The 21,731-nt window shown below is 44.4% G+C and overlaps 1 long non-coding RNA gene across 3 annotated transcripts; it reads right to left on the bottom strand.

Moving 5' to 3' along the window:
• Positions 1-1,412: 1,412 nt before the first annotated feature.
• Positions 1,413-3,714, bottom strand: LOC136525172 (uncharacterized). 3 transcript variants are annotated; one of them, XR_010776448.1, is made up of 4 exons: positions 3,553-3,714; positions 3,181-3,394; positions 2,352-2,444; positions 1,413-2,286 (listed from the first exon to the last, which is right to left on the bottom strand). It is a non-coding gene; the product is annotated as an uncharacterized lncRNA (long non-coding RNA). The 3 variants fall into 3 exon arrangements; XR_010776449.1 differs by having other exon boundaries at positions 1,413-2,273; XR_010776447.1 differs by having other exon boundaries at positions 1,413-2,444.
• Between the last annotated feature and the right edge of the window lie 18,017 nt (positions 3,715-21,731).

Raw genomic sequence — 21,731 nt, 5'->3', positions numbered from 1 at the left:
TGCAGCGTATCACACTAGGTTTTCTTCAACAAAATCGAATGCACATCACATGCATGTTAGTTTATTAACACATGAGACGATAATAACAAAGATACATTGCAGTGTTTGTTACATAAACAACAACGTTATTACAAAAATACCAAAGGGTCTAAAAGAAAATTACACAGAGTTCCAACGAAGAAAATTACATAAACAATAACTTTATTACAAAAATACCAAGTTTTTACTTGGAGCTTTCATTATCCTTCCTCATATCTAGTGGCATTGTGTTTGCTTTTACCTGGCTTTTGGGCACTCGAATGAGAATTTTCTATTTTGCCTTCAAACCTTCTTTGTTGGGCATTAGTGTTGGTCAATGCATTTATCAAGGTGGAGATTAAAAGATCATGTTGAGAAGTGTATCGGTCTCACCAATGTGTGAGAATGATTGACACACAAGTTGAGAGGTCTGAGGCTTTCCAAGTTGAGTTCATATTCATATGTGCTCGATTATGCTAATGGCTAACCGGAGGAGTTGTGGTGTGTTGCATTGATTGTGTTGTACAACATCTCTCTTGGCTTGTGAATGTGCAGGTGTTGGGTGCGCCAAGAAGGTTGATGGCAATAGAGAAGATCAAGGGGAGACCATGCAGCTCACATTGGGCACATGAGAGCAAGCGTGCATTGGTGATGGAAATGATGTCGGGCAAGTCAAGGAGGTAGACGATAGCGTCGTGGCACTTGGCAGAGACCGTACATGCATCTACATGGGTGATAAAATAGCATCGATCAAGTCACGAAGGAAGACGAAGGCGTCAACCTTGGCAAAGGTCGAATACGCATCGACATCGGCTAGTCATGACTAGCGAGGCAAGCATGATGGGTTGTCAATTTGGTCCTAAAAAACTGGGGATGAATGATTTGATGGTTTGGGCCTCAAAACCATCGGAGCAAGGTTTGGTAGTTTGGGCCTCAAAACTAGACGTGGACGATTTTGTGCTTTGGGCCTCAAAACCATCAGCGATGGGATTGATTGGTATTGGGCGTCAGCACCGGGGAGTGGCAGATCGGCACACACGTAGTGGCATATCGAAGCTTGTGTCAAGACGAAACGATGTCGAGAAGGTGCCGGGTCCATTGGATCGATGAAGAAAAACTTGGACAGTTGTGTACCCGTGAGGGTATTTGGGCTAAGTACTTCATGTAAAGGCAACTTGAGAAATAGCCAAGTGCCTATATATATGGGAGATGGCTGGTTGTGAGGCCAAGCCTTGGAGATTAGACACTCATTTGTCAGGTTGAGAGCTTTTGGTTAGAACTAGGAAGAGAGGAGTGTCTCTTTCATTGATCCTTATGCCATCCAAGCTTTGAAATCTGCTAGGAGTGGCTTATAATCATACATGATGAAGTAATAAAGAGATCAAATCCGCGTACCACTTTTTGTCCTCAAAATCTAAAATGCCTCTTTTCAATGATTTTCATGATGATTTTTGGGAGAATTTCTTGTTGCTGCTTGGGCTGATCTTTTAGCACAATTTTGTGTGGTTTTGGGACCCTTGTAACTTGAGCAAACCATTGTTTCAAGCCCAGCTTCTATGTACCCTGTTCCAAGCCCCCAATACCTCTCTTTTCATGATCTTTTGGTGATTTTCTTGAGAATTCTTTGAGCTGAGATTTTGGTGCTTCTCATTGCTTCCTCTTGGTGCCTTGAGGTCTTGGGAAAATGTCTATCCTCTTCGTGCGTCAAGCATTGGACCAATAACCGGCGGTGCTAAAATGTTCTACCGCCAGTTTGGCGTACGATGCGGTGGCGAAGACCGGCACTGTGTTCACCGCCTTATCATACGCCGGGACGGCGGTGAAAACTTTTATCACCACTAGTGGGTCACCCGGAAGGGAGCTGGCGCCGGTTGTCTCATAACCGACAGTGAAAGTCCTAGCAATAATTAAGCTTTCTGTACTAGTGGCTCACAAAACTCTTCTCTCTAGAATGTTGTGAAAACCCCAATTTGAGAAGAAAACAATTGATTTTCTTGGCCAAGCATTGAGATTTTGGTCAAGACTCTTGGCGATAAAGTCACAGTATCCTAGTAGAGATGTGTAAAAAGTTTGGTGCCGATTGGATTTCGTTTGGTTGAATTTTGGAGAACTTCCACTGCCGCGTTCTACTTCTGCACAAATAGCATGGAACCTCTGGGCTTTGGTGCAGAACCTCCACGCTCTAAGAATTTCTGTGACTGTGGCTCGATTCTTAGTGTTATCTTGTCACTTGTTGACTTGTGTGTCGTAGGAGTCTACAAGAAAAATCTGTTTGGGTTGATTTCGGGATATAAGCCAATTCTTTAGAAGAATTTTGATTATCTCTCACTTACCTCTCGATATCGCTGTCTCGATCCTTCAAGGGCAACCACTTTGATTTGCTGTCCCAATAAACCGGGGTTTCTTTTGACCCAGACACATGATATCTACAAAATCCATGTCAATGACAGACTGCTAATAGAGTTTTTTTAACCATTAGGCGTTTGTACCAAGAATTCGCAGGACAGGAGGAAGTATCTATTTTCCACAGGACTGATAATGACTTGCAACAGCCTTCTAGCACTACGTGAAAAACGCTTTGTAGGGGCGGCTGCAGATCGTTTGAAGAGGCGACTCAGCCAGTCGTCCCTACCATATCGTCTCTACAAATCATGCATTTGTAGGGCCGGTTTCCAGACCGTCCTTACAAATCGATTTGTAGTGGCAGCTGGTGTTACTAGCCGCCCCTATAGATTCGTAGGGGCGGCTGGTAGTAACACCAGCTGCCCCTACAAATCGATTTATAGGGACGGCTGATAACACCAGCCGCCTCTGCAAATCGATTTGTAGGGGCGGCTACAGTACCAACCGCCCCTACAGTACATTTTTTCGCTAAAAAAATTCAAATTTACAATTCAAATTCGACCAGAATATATATATATATATATATATATATATATATATATATATATATATATATATATATATATATATATATATAATTCAAATCTGACCAGAACATATATAATTCAAATCAGGCATAATGACAATCTACATGTGCCGTCACAACTTTATATAATTCAAATCAGGCATACTATAATAATAACCTCAAAAAACGCGTGAGTAATTTTTATTTTTCCAAGTGAAATTGAGTTCTAATGCTGTAGGCCTGATGACACCTACCGGGAACCGTCGATGCCATGTCTGATGTCTCGTACTCCTACCGTCTACCAACTGAACCATGGCAGCATCCTCCGGCCGGCTACAGAGTGCCGAGGCAGCGCCAGTGATCCTCCGTGAAGGCCAAGTCGCGGTGGCGGAACGCGGCCTCGGCAGACACGAGCTGTTGAAGCGCCGTGATTTTGTCCCCTAGCTTCTGGCTCCTCTTACATGGTGCCTGCACAAAAGTATATAATAACCAAAAAAAAGGAAAACAAAAACATTCAGAATACAGAACGTTCAGGTGATGTTGATGTCCGGGATCAGGTAGGCATCAAAGCCAGCCTGCTGTGCATACAAACGGGGTTTACATGCGAACAAAACAACCTCGGTTACCTTCATCATAGACTGATTTCTTGTTGGTTTCGGATTGCACCGTTGGCCGTGTTGTGGACCTTGTGCTGTCGCTGGCGTCGTTGTCTTGAGCCTCTTTGATCCCCTGAGACGGCTGCCATCACCGGTCACCGTCTCCCCCGCTGCCATCCATTTCATCGAGTAGTGATGACAGAAACAGGCATGTCCAAGACGCAAGCTTAATACTAGAACCATTAGCATGATACTAGAAGGTTTCAACTTGAACAATGTGAAGAGAATCATAGGTGCATACTGACAATCTACAAGTGCCATCACAACTTGTTATTCCTCATGAGGATGTGGTCCAAGTAATTAGGCATCCCAGAAGACATTCAAACACGAATAGTTGCATTGAAAGGTAAAAAATAGGCCTGCAAAAGCTAGAAAAGTACATATAAACCAATCTCAACAGAGAAGATCCTAAATTTGATCACTATATATTATATAGGCATAGAAGACAATGAGGACAAATTGAAAATACAGAAGCAATATGTCAGTATCTCAAATGAGAGAAGCATAGAATTGGCAAGAGATTGTGCCCATTTCATAGAATAGAGAAGAGTTTGTTACAAGAACAAACTCATATATACATATGCTAGATGCTACTGATGATCTTCCAATCTAAGTTACTTATGTCAAATACAACAATTCCAGTTTAGCATCTATGCAACTGGGATTTGTCCAGGCTCAAAACTAAGGACCTATGATGCATATGAAGCCATTATCCATTATGTTCAAATGCAAAACAAACAGGGACTTGAAAAAATGGGAAAAATCAATATGGGCAAGATCTTAATTGAGTTTCAAAATATTCGAATTTGTGTAGAGACAGTGGTATGTCCTTAAAACTCTGGTGTTACTTTACGCAGGCTTTTTATGCAAGTATATATGCATTTTTAAGAAAGTATATTAGCCATTTTATCAGAGCTCCTGCGAAAAAAATCATACATGATGCTAACCTGCTAAACAGAGGAAATAGAGCTGTCCCTTGAAGCAGCCAATGGATCTCTGGAATGGAACTAAATGCCCATAGAAAATGTACAGTCAGCTGAGACATAGAAAGGCAAGCGAAAAGTTCAACTCTAAATTAAATGCCCATAGCTATAGCCTCTATCATTATGTGTACCCAGCCCCTATCATATTGGATCTCCCAACTGGAATGTAATGTTAGTTGGTAGGTAGCAAACAGATATAACCATGAAGGGCAAAGTTCTGATAGGCTATACTTGCAACAGTTGCACAAAGTGGGAAGATTAGACAAATGTATGCATCGATATATGTATGTACCATGTAACGCGATCGAAATGCTCTGGTTTCATGTTGTGTTCCTGTTGTCCTGAGGTAAGATAAGTTTTATATTGGTACCAACAATAATCGTATATCTGTAATAATTTTTAGGTATTTTGTTCCGATCGCGTTAACATGTAGAGGTGACATTACTGCTGAAAACATATTTAAATTACACATTTCATCTATTACATTCTGTTCTACATGATCTGCCCAAAAATCACAAGAAGTTGTACCCTGATCTAAAGACCCAGAAAATTGTTTTGGAATACAAACTGCAAGAAGCCAATCTTATGGAAAAAAGACATCAGAAGGCACCTGCACACTTCTATCACCGGTACTTTCTCGGCGAACACCTTGAATATGGCACTTGGTCTTCCTCTAAGGCAATGCATCAAACACCTTGAGCGTGCCGTGTGGTCCATACATGTGAAGGATCAGCAGTGTCCACCAGCAGGTAGCGAGGAAGACAGCGGAAGTTACAGCCGTCAGGATTAGGCATGGTGGTGCAGTAGCGACTTGGGATCTGGATCGTGGTACCTGAGGCTGATGTGGGAGGCAATTCTTGCGACGTCGTTTGGAGGGACAGGGGGAGAGAGGCCGCCGGCGTACTGTGCAGGGCCCGTCGCAGCCGGAAGCACCAGATCCAGCGTGCGAAAGCGCCTAGGCCGCCGCCTCGAGATAGCTGCAGCTGGGGCTTGGCCAGGCCGCCACGCTGGGAGGGGGAGCGCCTGTGGCAGGGCTGCCACGGTCGGGCGCCCGTGGCGCAAGGGCCGGTGCGCCAGGTTCGGCCGTGCCGGGGGGCGCCGCCGTCGGAGGGGAGCCCATGGGGACGGCCGCTAACGTCGCCGCGGGGGGGTGCGGCCGTGGGGACTGCCGGCAGCGGGGAGGCGCCGTTCGCTTCGGGAGGTCGCGTCGAGAGGGAGAGGGAGCGAAGAGAAGAGAAAGAGAGGGCGACGGGCGAGGCAAACCGGCTTAATATATTGGAATTTTATTGTCGGTTTGGTATTTGTAGGGGTGGTCGGTGATTCAGCCACCCCTATAAATGGACACAGCGGGGGCGGCTGGTATTATCAGCCGTCTCTACAAATCCGACCTATTTGTAGAGGCGGCTCGTAATTCCTGCCGCCCCTGCTGTTCTATTTGTAGGGACGGCTGGTCTCTAGGCTCCCGAGCATGCCACTGTAGGGGTGGCTCTATCACCGACTGCCCCTAAAAAAAATTGCCTCATTGCTACATAGCGTTTTTCACGTAGTGTAGGCAGGCAGATCAAGCGGATATCAGTCTTTTGTCAAGGTATTAAATTGGTACATGGTCCGACGTTTTTTTATATTAGAAAACTACACACACTTCAACGTGGTAACTAATTACTCAGCAATGCAAATCGATATTATGTGTCCAATGTCCGCCATGCATGAGCAATGAAACTCACAAATGAGTCATCATGGATTAGAACAAAAACAAAGGCATGTGACCAGATTCAGATCCGACCAGTCACAATCCCATACGATCACATGACGAGCAGCGGTTAGAAGTGCGTTGTCGTGCACCAGTTCGGAGCGTTACAGTTACGACGATCAATCGATGACCGTGGTCCCTGTTGCACATAAGAGCAGGAAACGGTTGCTACAGCACTATCGGCCTCTTTATGAGCACTATAAATGTGTTGCAGTTGCACCCAACGCACCTGGCATGGCAAACTCCAATGGTTTTTGCGTTTTTTTTTCTAAAAAACAAAAAGGTGACGATTAATGTGCCGACGAAGCTTCTTTGGATTTTTTTTTGACTTTTGATATTTATTTGCTGATAGATTTTTTTACTAAATCTGTCAGATTTCTATATCTATGATTATGCTTTAGGATTTGTGCTTCAACTTTCTACTAGGTTGCACTTCTAAAAAAATCTGACAGATTTAACTACACAAAATCTATTGACAGATAACTAGACACTCCTTTTTGTTTTTTTTGCCACGCTTCCGTGAAATTCTCCATAGCCAGCGAGAAACAACTTTTCTAGCTTTTCCACACGGTCATCATCACCTATTCTACGCCTCCAGTCAACACACAAAGAAACACAGTTTTTCTCATGTGTTTTCCTCCTGTGGCAGCACTGGTTCAGCATCAAGCTTCTTGTGGGGTGTTGCTCCGGCCAAGGGTCTTTCATCGGTGTTTTTGCTCCGTATCTTAGGACGGGCTTCTTTTGCGGCTTAAGTAGCCCTTTGTGGCGTTTCCTGCTGATGCGTCTTTGTTGTTTCTTGCGAGAAGACGATGGAGAGTTCTGCGTTGAGGCGTTGCCGGTTACGAAGAAGATGTCACTGCAGTTTGTGCTTATTTTTTCCTTTTATGTTAAGGGTGTCGTGGTGATGAGTACTGTACTGCTGTGTACTGTCGTTTTTCTTATCTAATGGAAGCAGATATCCCCTTTCAAAAAAAGGAAGAGTAAATTGATCTTTTTTATGTCTATCAGTCAAGACTATTAGAATATAATAAATAACGGTAATGCTACCATTAAGACGTCCGGAAGGCCAGACGTCTCGCTCCACTCACTGCTGCATACGCCGCTCATTTAAAAAACAAAATCAACTCTCGCATGCCTCGCTCCGCCCCCGCCCTTACCCCTTCCATGCTCCTCATCCCCGGCCGCAGCGCACCAAAGCCTACGCGTCCTCCCCCACTAGGAGCCCCCAACGCCCGCAGATCTGGCGGCCCTCTCCCCCACCCCGGCAAGATACATGGAGTAGGAGCGAGATGCATGGAGGTGGCACAGTGGTGTTGCAGAAGAATGGGTGACTCTCCACATCGGTGCCGTGACCTCCCCACCCCCGGTGACCGAGCTCCCCAACCCCGGCGGCCATGGCGCTCCTTGCCCCCATCCCCCACCGTCGCCGCCGAGCCAAGCTGGGTACTAGTGGCGCTGGTGGCGGTGGTGCTCGTGCGCCTCCGCCGGTTCCGAACCTGACAGCTAGAATCGACCCCGACGGCTAGAATCGACCAGCCCAGGCTTCCCCTCCCTTATGTTGCAAATGTATGTTTTAGGTGTTTCAATCGTTTCAAAGGCACGTTGCAGTTGTTTCTTATGGATGTTGCAAAAGTAGATCGGGGTGTCATCACTAGAAATATCCACTTCTATGACGAACAACTTTCGTCACTGAAGGAGTCAAATTCGTCATAATTTCAGTTTTATGACGAATTTATGACGAAAAACGGTTCGTCATAGAAGTCACGTCATTCTTGAAATTCCATAACGATTCTAGAAATTTGTCATAGATGTGGATAGATCTATGACGAAAACTGACCGTCATAGAACTGCTTTGGCATGCGTGGCAGGGGGCAGCCACGCTGGTGGGTGCTTCCGTTGGAGATTGCTTTCCACGTGTACATACTATAGTCGGTTGAATTGGAGATGGTTCGGTGTCATCTTCTTATTGCACAGCGTGGCCATCTCTAGTTCTTGCACGTTTCAGGTTCTTACTGGACAACGTGTCAGGACCCTGTTGCTCCACATGTCAGTTTTCTTTTGGCACACGTGTCGTGTTGTGGTTGGGTCACGTGTCACTTCTTCATTAGATCATGTGTCATTTTTATTGATCCACGTGGCATGACCACAATACCCCGTGTGTCTTTCTTTTACTCGAGCACATGTCTTGATTATGTACGTCCGCGTGTTAGTATTTTATAGGGCCACATGTCGTGCCCTAAGCTACCCACGTGTCTTTTTCTGATTCAACCATGTGGCAAGACGGATTTGTACCATATATTTTGTTTGTATTGGCCCACGTGTCTTGTCCTAGCTCTTACACGTATCATTCACTGGTTCGTTAACGTGTCAGATTCTTATTTAATTAACAACATGCCTATGTTGGATCTACCACGTGCACACCAATCATTACATCAGAAAAAATAATTTTAGATCTGCACTGCTGCACAAAATGACACATGTATAATTATATTGATCCTGAATCAAATAATAGCAGTTCAGCTCAGCAGCAAACCACTAACATAGTTCATATATCAAGCCACCAAAATTTCACATCAAAACAGCAAACAAACCACATGTTCACTGCATCAACAAGACTGAGAGTTACCAGCACTTAAGAGCATGATATGCTCACGGAGCTTATTGTATTGCTTCTGTTGTTGTTTCTTGAACTCCTCAAACTCACTATCAGTGTTTTCTGCCTTCCTCATTAGTACCTCCTCCCTCATCCCCATGAGATCCATGCACATCTGATGGCTCTATAATGTCAGTACCTACTCCCTCTTCCCCATGATGAATCCATGTGGTGTATGTGGGTGACATTATGTATATAACTAAGTTGTCCTTCACCTTCAGCCAAGTTTTATCCACCTGGTTAAGACATTGTGTACACGGAGAAGGGATCTTTTGTCCCGGGTATCTTTGTTCAACCATATCCATGAACTCTTCAACTCCTGCGATGAACGTCGGCTAGAATGGTCTTCCATTACGAATCCAGGATCTGTCCATCTGTTGCTGCAAAAGCATGCAAAGTCAATTAGAGTTTAGACCATTGGGTGGACAATGGCAAAACTAGCATTATAACAAAGAATACAGTGTTTGAGAGCACTAATCTGTGCATGTATTCATATCATACTATGGGACAGTCTGATTTTCTATTTTTGTGTGACAAGCATTGATTGCAATTGAAATTCATACAAAATAGCCTTTCTTTATGTGTACTTTACTTTATCGTGTATAGAAAATATAGTCCTATAATCACAGATGAAGGAACTCATACTGGCTCGGCTGCAAGCCGCCTTTGCCGCGGCACAGACCTGATCACGTGGACGACAATGCTACCACGCTCCACCGGGAGAGCCCTGCCACGCCACCAAAAGGACGCCTGAGCCACCACAGCAGACCGAGGATCCTCCACCTACACCTTCGCCACCATCGTCGCAAGTCCAGCGAGCACAGATTTGTTTTCACTTGCAGGAGATACCCAATTTAGGTCAACCTATAGGGCATCCACACAGCCAATAGGATATTATAGCGACTCCAAAGAGATGTCAGCACAGCTAGATGTCTAGTGCAATGGTAAAGACGCTCAATTCTTGGTCCAGATCTTGGGTTCGTCTCCCAGGTATCAGACTTTTTTAAGAAATTAAACCCCGATGGCACACATGGTACAAGTGACACGCAAACCATCGGGTCCCACAAGTCGGATGGAGATGGAGAAAGGTCCCACATGTACACATGACACATAAGTCGTCCGGTCCCACAGGTGAGATGCAGAAGGATCGAGTGGAGACTTTTATGATGAATGGCAAGCGTCAAGTGACACGCAAGCCTTCGGGTCCCATAGGTCGGATGTAGATGAGCCATCGAGTCCCACAGATCAGATAGAGATGGAGAACGGTCCCATAGGTACACTAACACGTAAAGTGACACGCAAGCTATCAGGTCCCACAGATCGGATGGAGATGGAGAATGGTCCCATAGGTACACGTGACACATAAGCCATCGGGCTCCACAAGTTGGATGTTGAAGGGTCCCGCAGGTACATGTCGGATGGAGAAAGGACCGAGCGGAGACTTTTATGATGAATTGCAAGCATCACAGATGAGTAACTGTAGGTCCCACAGGTACAAGTCGCATGGAGAAAGGATCGAGCAGAGACTTTTATGACAAAGTGCAAGCGTCACAGATGAGTAACTGTAGGTCCCACAAATACACGTCAGATGAAGAAAGTACCATGTGGACATCTATGACGACGCGCCATTCATTACATATCAAATATTGTTCATCATAGATGTGTAATTAGTTCAATGACAAAGCCCTGTTCGTCATAGTATTAAAGGAGATGGTCACAGATGAGTCGTGCGAGTGATCTGCAACAAAACCTTGTGCTCTTCTATGATGTTCTTTGTGACGATGCTTGATTTCATCATAGATAGGGGGGATTGAAGGATCGTCACTACTAATCTATGACGAAATAGAAATATTCATCATAAAAAGTGCTCTTCTATGACAGTTTCAAATTCGTCATAGAAGTGGATATTTCTAGTAGTGTGTTGTACATGTTGCATATGCTGTAAGTGTTTCAGAAGCATGTTACAAGTATTTGTTCAAAATGTTTTATTTGTATGTTGTAATTATTTTTTATCTGGATGTTGCATATATTTTCACACATATGTTGCAACTTTATGTTTCAAATGTTTTAACTGTTTCAAATGTATGTCGTAGTAAGTGTTTTTTCATGTTTCAATTGTTTTAACTGGATGTTGCATATGTTTCACACACATGTTATAAGCGTATGTCCCAAATATTTTATCTGTTTTAAATGTATGTTGCATTCAAGTGTTTCATGTTGCAAGTGCAGACCACCGGCATTGGTGTACATGAGGGCGGGCAGGGCCAAGCCATGACCATCGATATGTGGAGGAGGCACAGGGCTCCACAGGTGGTGTGGGGAAGAGGCACAGGCCGTGCGGTGCTGTTGTGGAGGAGGCAGGGGCGAGTTGTTGAAAGGTCTTAATGGCTAGAGGGGGTGAATAGCCTATAAAATTTATACAACAACACTACGCAAAAGCGGTTAGACAAATATGAGGCGAAGCGAATGTTGCGCTAGCCTACTAAGAATGTAAGCCAGCTACCACAATTCTAGTTGCTATTGTCTATAAGCACTCAAAGGCTATGTCATTACACTAAATTAGTGAGCTCTCAAAGACTAACTAAAGAGCCTCACTAACTACTAGACACGACTCTTGCTTGCCCTCAAAACTAGCTATACTAAAGGGCCAAGCTACACTAAGAAATGTAAATACACAGGAAGGATGGAGTGTTATACCGCCGTGTAGACGAATGAGCCAATCACCAAAGGAACCAATCAATGACAAGAATGAATACCAATGAAGACCAATCACCCCGGAATCAAATGATGACACAATGATTTTTTACCAAGATTTACTTGCTTGCCTGCAAACTAGTCCTCGTTGTGACGATTCACTCACTTGTAGGTTCACGCGCTAATTGGCATCACACGCCAAAACCTCAATAGGGAGCTGCACAACCAACACAAGATAAGGATTATACAAGCCATGTGCAATCCACTAGAGTTGCCTTTGGCGCTCTACCAGGGAAGGCATAAGAACCCCTCACAATCACAATGATCGAAGAAGGAGACAATCACCTTCCTCCGCTTGTGAAAGTGCATCTAGCCCTTTAGTGGGTTTTAGATGATTGAATAACAACGTGATTAAAGGTCTAACCCGTTTGCTAAGTATGGATAGGTAATAGGTTATCTCACAGGTACTTAATGAAAGCCAAAATCATGTGTTGTTGTATAAACAATCTAGTTCAAGCACAAGACAACAATGTAAATGTAATTCATACAAAGGCTTATTTATTGTGGGATTTCCATATACTATGTGAAAGCAAGCCCATAAGAATTAATTAATGAGACATGAGGGATTGCATATGGAATGGTCTCATATTTGAAGCTTGCTAAATTGAAATGAAAAAGATAACAATACAAATGAATTGATGATTCAACACAAGATGTGACTTGATGGCTTGAGATTGTGAAGATAGCAAGGAAAGGCTTCGAGGTACTAAGCAAGGGTGAAGGGCAAGTGACGGCTTGGCGGCCAAAGAACCTAGCTTGGGTGAAGAAGGAAGTACTTGCATTTAGTTGAGGTGCTAATCAAGCTATGATGGTCATGTTAATATGGAGGATCAAATCACTATTGGAGTGATTGATGGAAGTGACTTGATACATTTGGGATTATTCAAATTTGATGAATGGAATTAAGTCACATGCTCAAGATGGCTATGCTCAAGTGAAAAGATCAATATCAATATGTTGGCACCCTCACTTGATGAAGATTGGAATACACGGCTTTGGTTGAAAGAGATCAACTCAAAAGGTTTAAATTCGTTATACTTTTAAACTTGAGTTAATAGGAATGCCATACTATTAAGAATGATGCATCTTGTTGATAGATAATGTTTCATAAGTGCTCAAGCCAACCCATGTGAGTTTTGAGTGTTTGAGAGATAAAAGAGCTAACCAGTTTTTGCTGGTCTAGCAATATCGAACGTGTCCGGTATTTGCCCAACAATGGTAATATTGTTGATCTCAGGTTGGTTCGTCGGGAGTTTCGACAATGGTCGGGAGTTCCGATGGTTGCGCTTAAATGACTTGGAGAGTTCACTGTGGTGGTCATACCGGACATGTCCGGTATTCGTACCGGACTCCGCTATGGATGGCTAGAGGCCAACGGCTAGTTTTCAAATGCCTTGAGGGTCAGGAGTTCCGACGTGAGTCGGGAGTTCCGGCATGCATCGGGAGTTTCGACACCTCACATACTTTAACTCAGTTACCATGGTTTTCAAATGTGCTAAGGGTCGGGAGTTTTGACGGTCGAAAGTTCCGACGCCTCACAAATGTTACTGTAACTCAGTTACCGTTGGCGCAGTGTACGTCATACCGGACGTGTCTAGTATGCATGGCAACATCTATAAAACGTCTAGTTTTTCAAGGGGGCTATAAATACCCCAAGCCTCCACATTTGGATGCTGCTAATTCTGCTGATACACATACATGTTTTTGAGCCTTGCCAACTCTCCAAAACCCTCTCTTAGTGAGTGTGTGATCCAAATCGCAAAATCCATTTGTGGGTTAAGAGAGAATTTGAAAAATAGAGAAAGCCACCACTTGAGCACTTTTGCATATTGTTTATTTTGTGATTTGCATTTGTTACTCTTGGACTCTTCGGTCCTAGACGGTTAGGCGTCACCGGAGAGCACCCAAGAGATTGTGGTGTGCCTTGGAAATTTTGTAACGGTCGATTCCGCCACCTCGGAATCAACTAGTGGAAGGAGGAAAAGGAGTTGGAAAAGACTCCGGCTAGAGTGACTTTCATGGTACCCTCTAGGGCTGACCTTCGCTGGGTCGCCCGCAGCCCCCTCAATGGAGAGTAGGACTTGAACGAGTCCGAACTTCGGTAAAACAAATATCGCATTTCATTTGATATTTGTGTTGCTCTAGCTCTTGTGTAGGTTCTTGTGGGGGGTACGACCCCGGATACCCACGGCAGGTCACATGGGCTATGCCTCCAGGGGCGGCCCAGCCCGCAAGAAGGAGCCTTGCGGGGCACGATTCTATTCGGCGACCCCCGCAAGGCACGGAGAGGATATCCTAAAGATGTTACGAGATCTGATAGGATATATACGATCCCATGTTTCTTGTAATCTGTTATTACTTTCTGGTTATCTCTCAGATCTAACCGACTTGTAACCTTGCCCCCCGGACCATATAAGGCGGGCAGGGACCCCCTACGAATTCATGGCAAATTATACGATAGCTAATGCAAATCAACAGACCACAGGAGTAAGGTATTACGTCGTACCGATGGCCTGCACCTGTATAACTCGTGTGTCTCTGTTGCCTTCTTGTTCTCGATTACACGCTCCTCTACCGATCAATCTACCATCGCGGGGTGCCCCTCGGTGGACTGCCGACGATATTCTGTCGACAGTTCTCTATGTATATTGTCATCTCTAGTAGGTACCTGCAGTTTGGCTTGAAGATAGAAATTAAAAGGAGCAAGTTTGGGGCTGCTCTACAGAAATCGTGTATATCGGACATGTTCGGTATTCATACCAGACACATCCGGTATTTCCTACTTGTGCTGAAAATATTTATTCTCTGTTCTAAATTTGCGTTGCAGGGTTGTAGCTTCTAGATATATTCTTTATACCATGTTTACTCTGTGGCTAACTTGTGAGGGGTGGTATTACTCTTAATTTGGAGTTTCTATTTTGGAAACTCCCTTTTCTAATTGTTTCCGCATTTAAAGGTGTTAATTTTCAGAAATGACTATTCACCCCCTCTAGGCGGCATCCTAGGTCCTTTCAGTTGGTATCGGAGCAAGGTTCTCACCTAAAGCTTCACCGCCATGAGAAAATAATGTCGACACCTATCGAGTTGGAGCTGATGCTTCTCCAAAATGATGGTTCAAATTTTCTACCTTGGTCAATTCATGTACTCAATTCTTTTATGGATATTAGTCCTCTTGTTGAGCATATTGTGGATGCAAGCATACCTCTTCCTATAGTTGATTGGAACAACTACAAAAATTTGTCAAAAGAGGAAGAGATATGCGTGCAACTCAATGCTCAAGCTATTAATGTCATGTTGAGTACATTGAGTGCAGGGGTTCAAGATGAGGCAATCTTCAATGGACAACCACCTCTAGAGAGTGCTCATCTCATTTGGACTAGACTTTTTGATTTATATAGAAAATCCAAATGTGAAGATGCACTTGAGATTGAGTCAATGGAAAGTATGTCCATTGTGTCTTCATGCAGCAAAGAAGCCTCACAATACCTCAAGAGCGCCGAGCTGGAGCAAGAAGTGCAAGCAGCGCATGACCTATTGTCTGCCTGCACATACCGGACGTGTTCGGTATGGCCGAGGTAGCAGAGCAGCAAGCAACTATTTGCAACGATACTCAAGCCCGGTGGTGACCAAGTGATGAGTCAGCCTCAGTATCTCATGATACTCATCACTTGTGTCTCATGGCCAAGAAAAGCAAGAAGAAGAGTAACAAGAAAGATCAAGAAAAGGAGAAAGCACAAGTGGATGATCAAGATAAGAGTGATGTTGAAGTTGAAGACAACTACAACCTTGATCATTGTAGGACACGTGGACGCCTAAGAAGGGGGGGTGAATTAGGCAACTTAAAAAAAACAACTCCAAACTATGGCCTCTTTGTCTACCTCTAGCAAAACCTATGCAAAAGATAATCTATCTAGATGTGCAACTACGGTTTTGCTAGTGTGTTGCTATCTCTACCGCAAATGATAATAATAATATGATCAATGTAAATGCGGAAGCTTAAAGAGCAAGGTAGAGATATGTAAACTCCCGTCGACGACTCCGATATTTTTATCGAGGTATCGAGAAGCGCGCAAGCTTCCCCCTAGTCCTCGTTGGAGCCCCTCGCAAGGAATCCCTCGCAAGGGCCAAGCTCCCGGTCGGATAACTCCATGGATAGCCTCGGGCCTTCCCCACGCACAAGTGGGTCTCTGATGTGCCTTCCGGCAAGCCTCTCCCGGATGCTCCCCGCCGTCTTCACTATCAAGCTTTCGGCCAAAATGCCGCGGGCCTTGTTCCCTTCGGTACACGGTGGCGGCCGCACCACAAACGCGGTTGGTGCGATCTCGCAAGACTTCAAGCCCCTCCGATGTACAACTCTTGTGCTCGCAAGCACGGGGTGGTAAGAGGTATGCAAACCTCACTAAACACTAGGCATACACCTAGAGCAAGCGCATAAGCGGTGGTCTAATCAACCTAAGCACCTCGCAAAGCACCTACGCTAATCACCTGATGAAACACTAAGCACTATGCAAGTGGAGATCACTAAAATGGTGTATCAACACCCTTGGTATGTTTCCTCAGCTCCACACTCCTCAAATGGCCGGTTGGGGGTTGTATTTATAAACCCCACTGAGAAAGTAGCCGTTAGGGTCGAGCTCCCACAATTCTGCTACTGACCGGATGCTGAGATTGTCCTGACCGGACGCGTTCGGTCGTCCCGACCGTTGTAGCCACGAACTACCGATCGGACGCTGCCAGCGTCCGGTCGCCTGCCACCGGACGCGTCCGGTCGCAGTTTCACGCGCCTGGAACCTCTCTGTACTCGATCAGATGCTGATGCCCTGCATCCGGTCGGTTTCCGCCAGCGTCCGGTCTAGCGTCCGGTCGCCTGTCTGCTGAGCCACCGGTCCAGCGTCCGGTCGCGCTTCCAGCGTCCGGTCCAGAGTCCGGTCGCCTCTGCGAGCTCGTTTCTTCACGATCTTGCGTACGGCATGGTTCCAATCTTCATGCTTGGACTTTGCTTGATATCTTGGGTCTTCACTTGTGCTTCTAAGGTCTTGCTTGAGGTGTTTATCATCGGATCATCACGTCGCCTTCGTCCAAGTCACGTCTTGCACCCTATTGGACTACAAAACAAACACTTGCAAATTCATTAGTCTAATTTGGTTGTGTTGGTCATCAAACACCAAAATCCAAAGTAAATGGGCCAAGGGTCCATTTTCCTTACAATCTCCCCCTTTTTGGTGATTGATGCCAACACGACCAAAGCAAGCAAATAACAAAATTTTTAATTTAAAAACTATCTACTTGCTAGGATGCAATGCAAGGGGCAAGGTTTTATGATGCTGAGAGATACTACATGAAAGACTATGATACCAATTGAAGACCTAGCTTGCCCTTGCAAATGTCCCCATGTGGCATTATGGATTAAAGTCTTGCTTCTTATAAATTCTCCTTATTACTTAGACTTAATCCATAATCCACTATCCTCCCTTTCTTGGACCATTACCATTTGTAGACATTAACTTAATGCTTGCCTTTGGTCCTCCAAATTCTCCCCCTTTGGCATCAAACACCGAAAAGGAAGACATTAGTGGCACAAGGGAGGGTCAAACTTTGTGATCCTTTGTATGTAGAATTGGATAGATCACAAAATTTGACTCTCACATTATATAGACTAAGCTCCCCCTAAATAAATGCATACATATGATAGAAGGCAAAGCATATGCATAATTGGCAAATTATTGCACAAAGGAGTTTAATCTATATAATGCATGGAGAAAGCATATAAATATCAAAATGAAGTCAACATGATGATACCAAATGAAGAATGATGCTTATCTCCGGGGACTCCATTTTCCTTGCAATGAGACTACTACACATATGATAAACTTGAAAAAGGTGTTAGTCTCAAAGCATCCATCTTGTAGATGATCCTCCCCCTAAATTTGTGCATGCAAGCGCGGAATACTTGTAGTACTCATGCACATTGATTTTTAGAATCAAAATACCATTTGAAGATGATATTTGGGAGAAAATTATCTACAATTTGGACTTTGGCACATATTACATGAACAATTGTAAGACAAGCTATGTGCCTTGCTTCTAAACAATTTTAAACCATGTAGGTTTGCTCCAAGAGTTAAAAATGAAACCGAGCAATCCTACCATAAGATATACCTATTGTATGCATGGCAAATGATTTAAACATGTAAATGCAAACATAGGCATGAAGAGTAACTAGATGCTTAAAGATACAAATTGTAGGAAAATCTAATTGCAAGATGTACCAATTAAAAAGTAATAACATCTAGTTACCTGACATGGGAAGGGGAATTTGGGTCCATAGTATTCACTAACCCACTTGGCAATGATTTTGTCCATCATGATGCACCCCATGAAATGCACCCATACTTTGCCAAGTCTCCAAATTCCCTGAAGTCCATTGGACTTCTCACTTTCCTCTCGGGATCCAAACCTTCTTGGTGCTTTTCATGTTGGAAATGATTTCCTTTGGCACCCAAAAGCGTTTGACCCCATTGTTTGCTTGCTTGTTCACCTTGATGGCCACCACCTTGTCATTTTTCTTCTTCTTCAAGAGATAAGGTGTGGAGGCCTTCTTGTTCACCTTGTTGGTGTAGGTGTTGGAGAGCTTGCTTGTTTGCTTTTTCTCCTTCTTCTTTGCTCCTCCCCCATTCTTCACCTTGCACTCATAGGACTTGTGGCCTTCTTTGTGGCACACGTAGCAAACCACGGTTTGTCCTTCATCAAGCTTCTTCACTCCCTTGACGGTGTTATCTTGATGAAGTTGGGTTTGCTTTGCCTTGCCTTTCACTTGAGTCAAGTCCTTGGTGAGGCGAGCTACTTCTTACTTGAGTTGCTCATTCTCTTTTGCAACCTCTTGTGTGCATGTATCTACAATCACTTTCTCAACACAAGCTTGGTTGCACAAAGGTGAGTCTAAACATAAATCATTGCAAGAGGTAGATGCATCCTTTTTAATTATGTCATTTCTTTTAGATGCCTTGGTGGGGGTATTTTTGACGGCCTCAAGATTAGCAACTTTATTTGTTAGCTCATCACAATGTTTGCACATGATTTCCATTTTAGCAAGCAAACTTTGATAATCATTTTGTGAGCTAGCTAACTTTTCTTTTAATTTTTCATTTTTCTTTTCAAGTTGCTTATCATTAATTGTGCATGCACTTGTTGTTGCACTAGCCTCAAGTTGCTCAATTTTAGTAGATAGTTCAACATTGAGATTTGCAAAGTTTTCATATTGTTCAAGCAAATTCTTGTATGCTTCTTGTGAACTACCTAGCTCTTCTTTTAAAGTTTTGAGCTTCTTTTGTTGACTAGTGCAAACTTTAGCATATTTAAGATTTTGTTGCACAATTGTATTGTAAGAAGGCAAATCATCATCACTATCACTCTCACTAGAGGATGAGCTTTCGTTACCTCGTGCCATAAGGCACACATGAGAAGAGCTTGATGATGAGTGTTTGCGCCCTCGCCTCTTGTGATGGTCTTCTTCACTTGAAGAATCATCCCATGATTTTATTGATGTGAGGGCTTTGTTCTTGCATGCCTTCTTTGTCTTGGGTGTGGGCTTGTTTGGACAAACTTCCACAAAGTGCCCCACCTCACCACATCCATAGCATCCTCTCTTTCTTTGCTCGTTTCTTTGATTGGTGAAAATGAGGTCTTGAATTTGGATGGGCACACCCTTGACATTGAGCTTTTGGATCATCTTCTCCACCTTGTTGATAAGTTTGATTGATTCTTCATCAAGGTCGGAGGTGGAGGAGGAAGATTGATCATCACTTGATTCTTCTTCTTCATCATCATCATCCTCATCTTCATCTTCACTTGAGGAACTTGAGCTTGAGCTTGTCTCAACTTTCTTGCCCTTCATCTTCTTTTTCTCGCTACATGCGAGAGCTTTGCCTTTGCTCGATGAAGAGGCTTCTTCTTGACCCATCTTGCGTGACATTTCAAATGCCACTATCTTGCCAATGACAATGCCCGGGGTCATGGTGCTCAAGTCCTCCATATTGTGAAGGATGGTGATGATGCTTGAATATTTCTTTTGTGGTAGAACGGAGATGATCTTCCTCATGATGTCCGCATCATCTAGCTTTAATAATCCTATAGAGTGGAGCTCATTGATAATTAGATTCAATCGAGAATACATATCACGAACAAGCTCATCTTCATTCATTGTAAAGGAATCATAATTTTGCTTAGCTATACAATGTTTTTGCTCACGGACATTACTTGTGCCGTCATGGAGCTCTTGGAGTTTTAACCAAATTTCATGTGCCGTATTTAAAGTAAATACTTGGTTAAAACCATCCATGCTAAAAGATTCAAACAAGCAATTTTTAGCTCTAGCATTAAAATGCAATTCTTTTTCATCACTCTTCATGGGGTTTTCGGGATTCTTAATGGATTTCATCCCATCGCGAGTGACTCTCCATACACCTAAATCAACCACCTCAAGATGGCAAGCCATTCTAGCCTTATAATAGAGGAAGTTAGTGCCGTCAAATTGTGGAGGCCTAGCGGTATCCATCCCAACCACTCTAATTAGCGTCGGCTCAACGGCGGTTAAGCCAAAGGTCCAAATATGAGCCAACCGGCTTTGATACCACTTGTAGGACACGTGGACACCTAAGAAGGGGGGGGGGGTGAATTAGGCAACTTAAAAAAAACAACTCCAAACTATGGCCTCTTTGTCTACCTCTAGCAAAACCTATGCAAAAGATAATCTATCTAGATGTGCAACTACGGTTTTGCTAGTGTGTTGCTATCTCTACCGCAAATGATAATAATATGATCAATGTAAATGCGGAAGCTTAAATAGCAAGGTAGAGATATGCAAACTCCCGTCGACGACTCCGGTATTTTTACCGAGGTATCGATAAGCGCGCAAGCTTCCCCCTAGTCCTCGTTGGAGCCCCTCGCAAGGAATCCCTCGCAAGGGCCAAGCTCCCGGTCGGGTAACTCCGTGGATAGCCTCGGGCCTTCCCCACGCACAAGTGGGTCTCCGATGTGCCTTCCGGCAAGCCTCTCTCGGATGCTCCCCGCCGTCTTCACTATCAAGCTTCCGGCCGAAACGCCGCGGGCCTTGTTCCCTTCGGTACACGGTGGCGGCCGCACCACAAACGCGGTTGGTGCGATCTCGCAAGACTTCAAGCCCCTCTGATGTGCAACTCTTGTGCTCACAAGCACGGGGTGGCAAGAGGTATGCAAACCTCACTAAACACTAGGCATACACCTAGAGCAAGCGCATAAGCGGTGGTCTAATCAACCTAAGCACTTCGCAAAGCACCTACGCTAATCACCTGATGAAACACTAAGCACTATGCAAGTGGAGATCACTAAAATGGTGTATCAACACCCTTGGTATGTTTCCTCAGCTCCACACTCCTCAAATAGCCGGTTGGGGGTTGTATTTATAAACCCCACTGAGAAAGTAGCCGTTGGGGTCGAACTCCCGCAATTCTGCTACTGACCGGACGCTGAGATCGTCCTGACCGGACGCGTCCGGTCGTCCCGACCGTTGTAGCCGCGAACTACCGATCAGACGCTGCCAGCGTCCGGTTGCAGTTTCGCACGCCTGGAACCTCTCTGTACTCGATCGAACGCTGATGCCCTGTGTCCGATCGGTTTCCGCCAGCGTCCGGTCGCCTATCTGCTGAGCCACCGGTCCAGCGTCCGGTCGCGCTTCCAGCGTCCGGTCCAGAGTTCGGTTGCCTCTGCGAGCTCATTTCTTCGCGATCTTGCGTATGGCTTGGTTCCAATCTTCATGCTTGGACTTTGCTTGATATCTTGGGTCTTCACTTGTGCTTCTAAGGTCTTGCTTGAGGTGTTTATCATCGGATCATCACATCGCCTTCGTCCAAGTCACGTCTTGCACCCTATTGGACTACAAAACAAACACTTGCAAATTCATTAGTCCAATTTGGTTGTGTTGGTCATCAAACACCAAAATCCAAAGTAAATGGGCCAAGGGTCCATTTTCCTT

The sequence above is a fragment of the Miscanthus floridulus genome, chromosome 19, assembly GCF_019320115.1.
Source record: "Miscanthus floridulus cultivar M001 chromosome 19, ASM1932011v1, whole genome shotgun sequence".
Taxonomy (NCBI): Eukaryota; Viridiplantae; Streptophyta; class Magnoliopsida; order Poales; family Poaceae; genus Miscanthus; species Miscanthus floridulus.
This window is presented reverse-complemented; position numbering and strand designations above follow the sequence as displayed.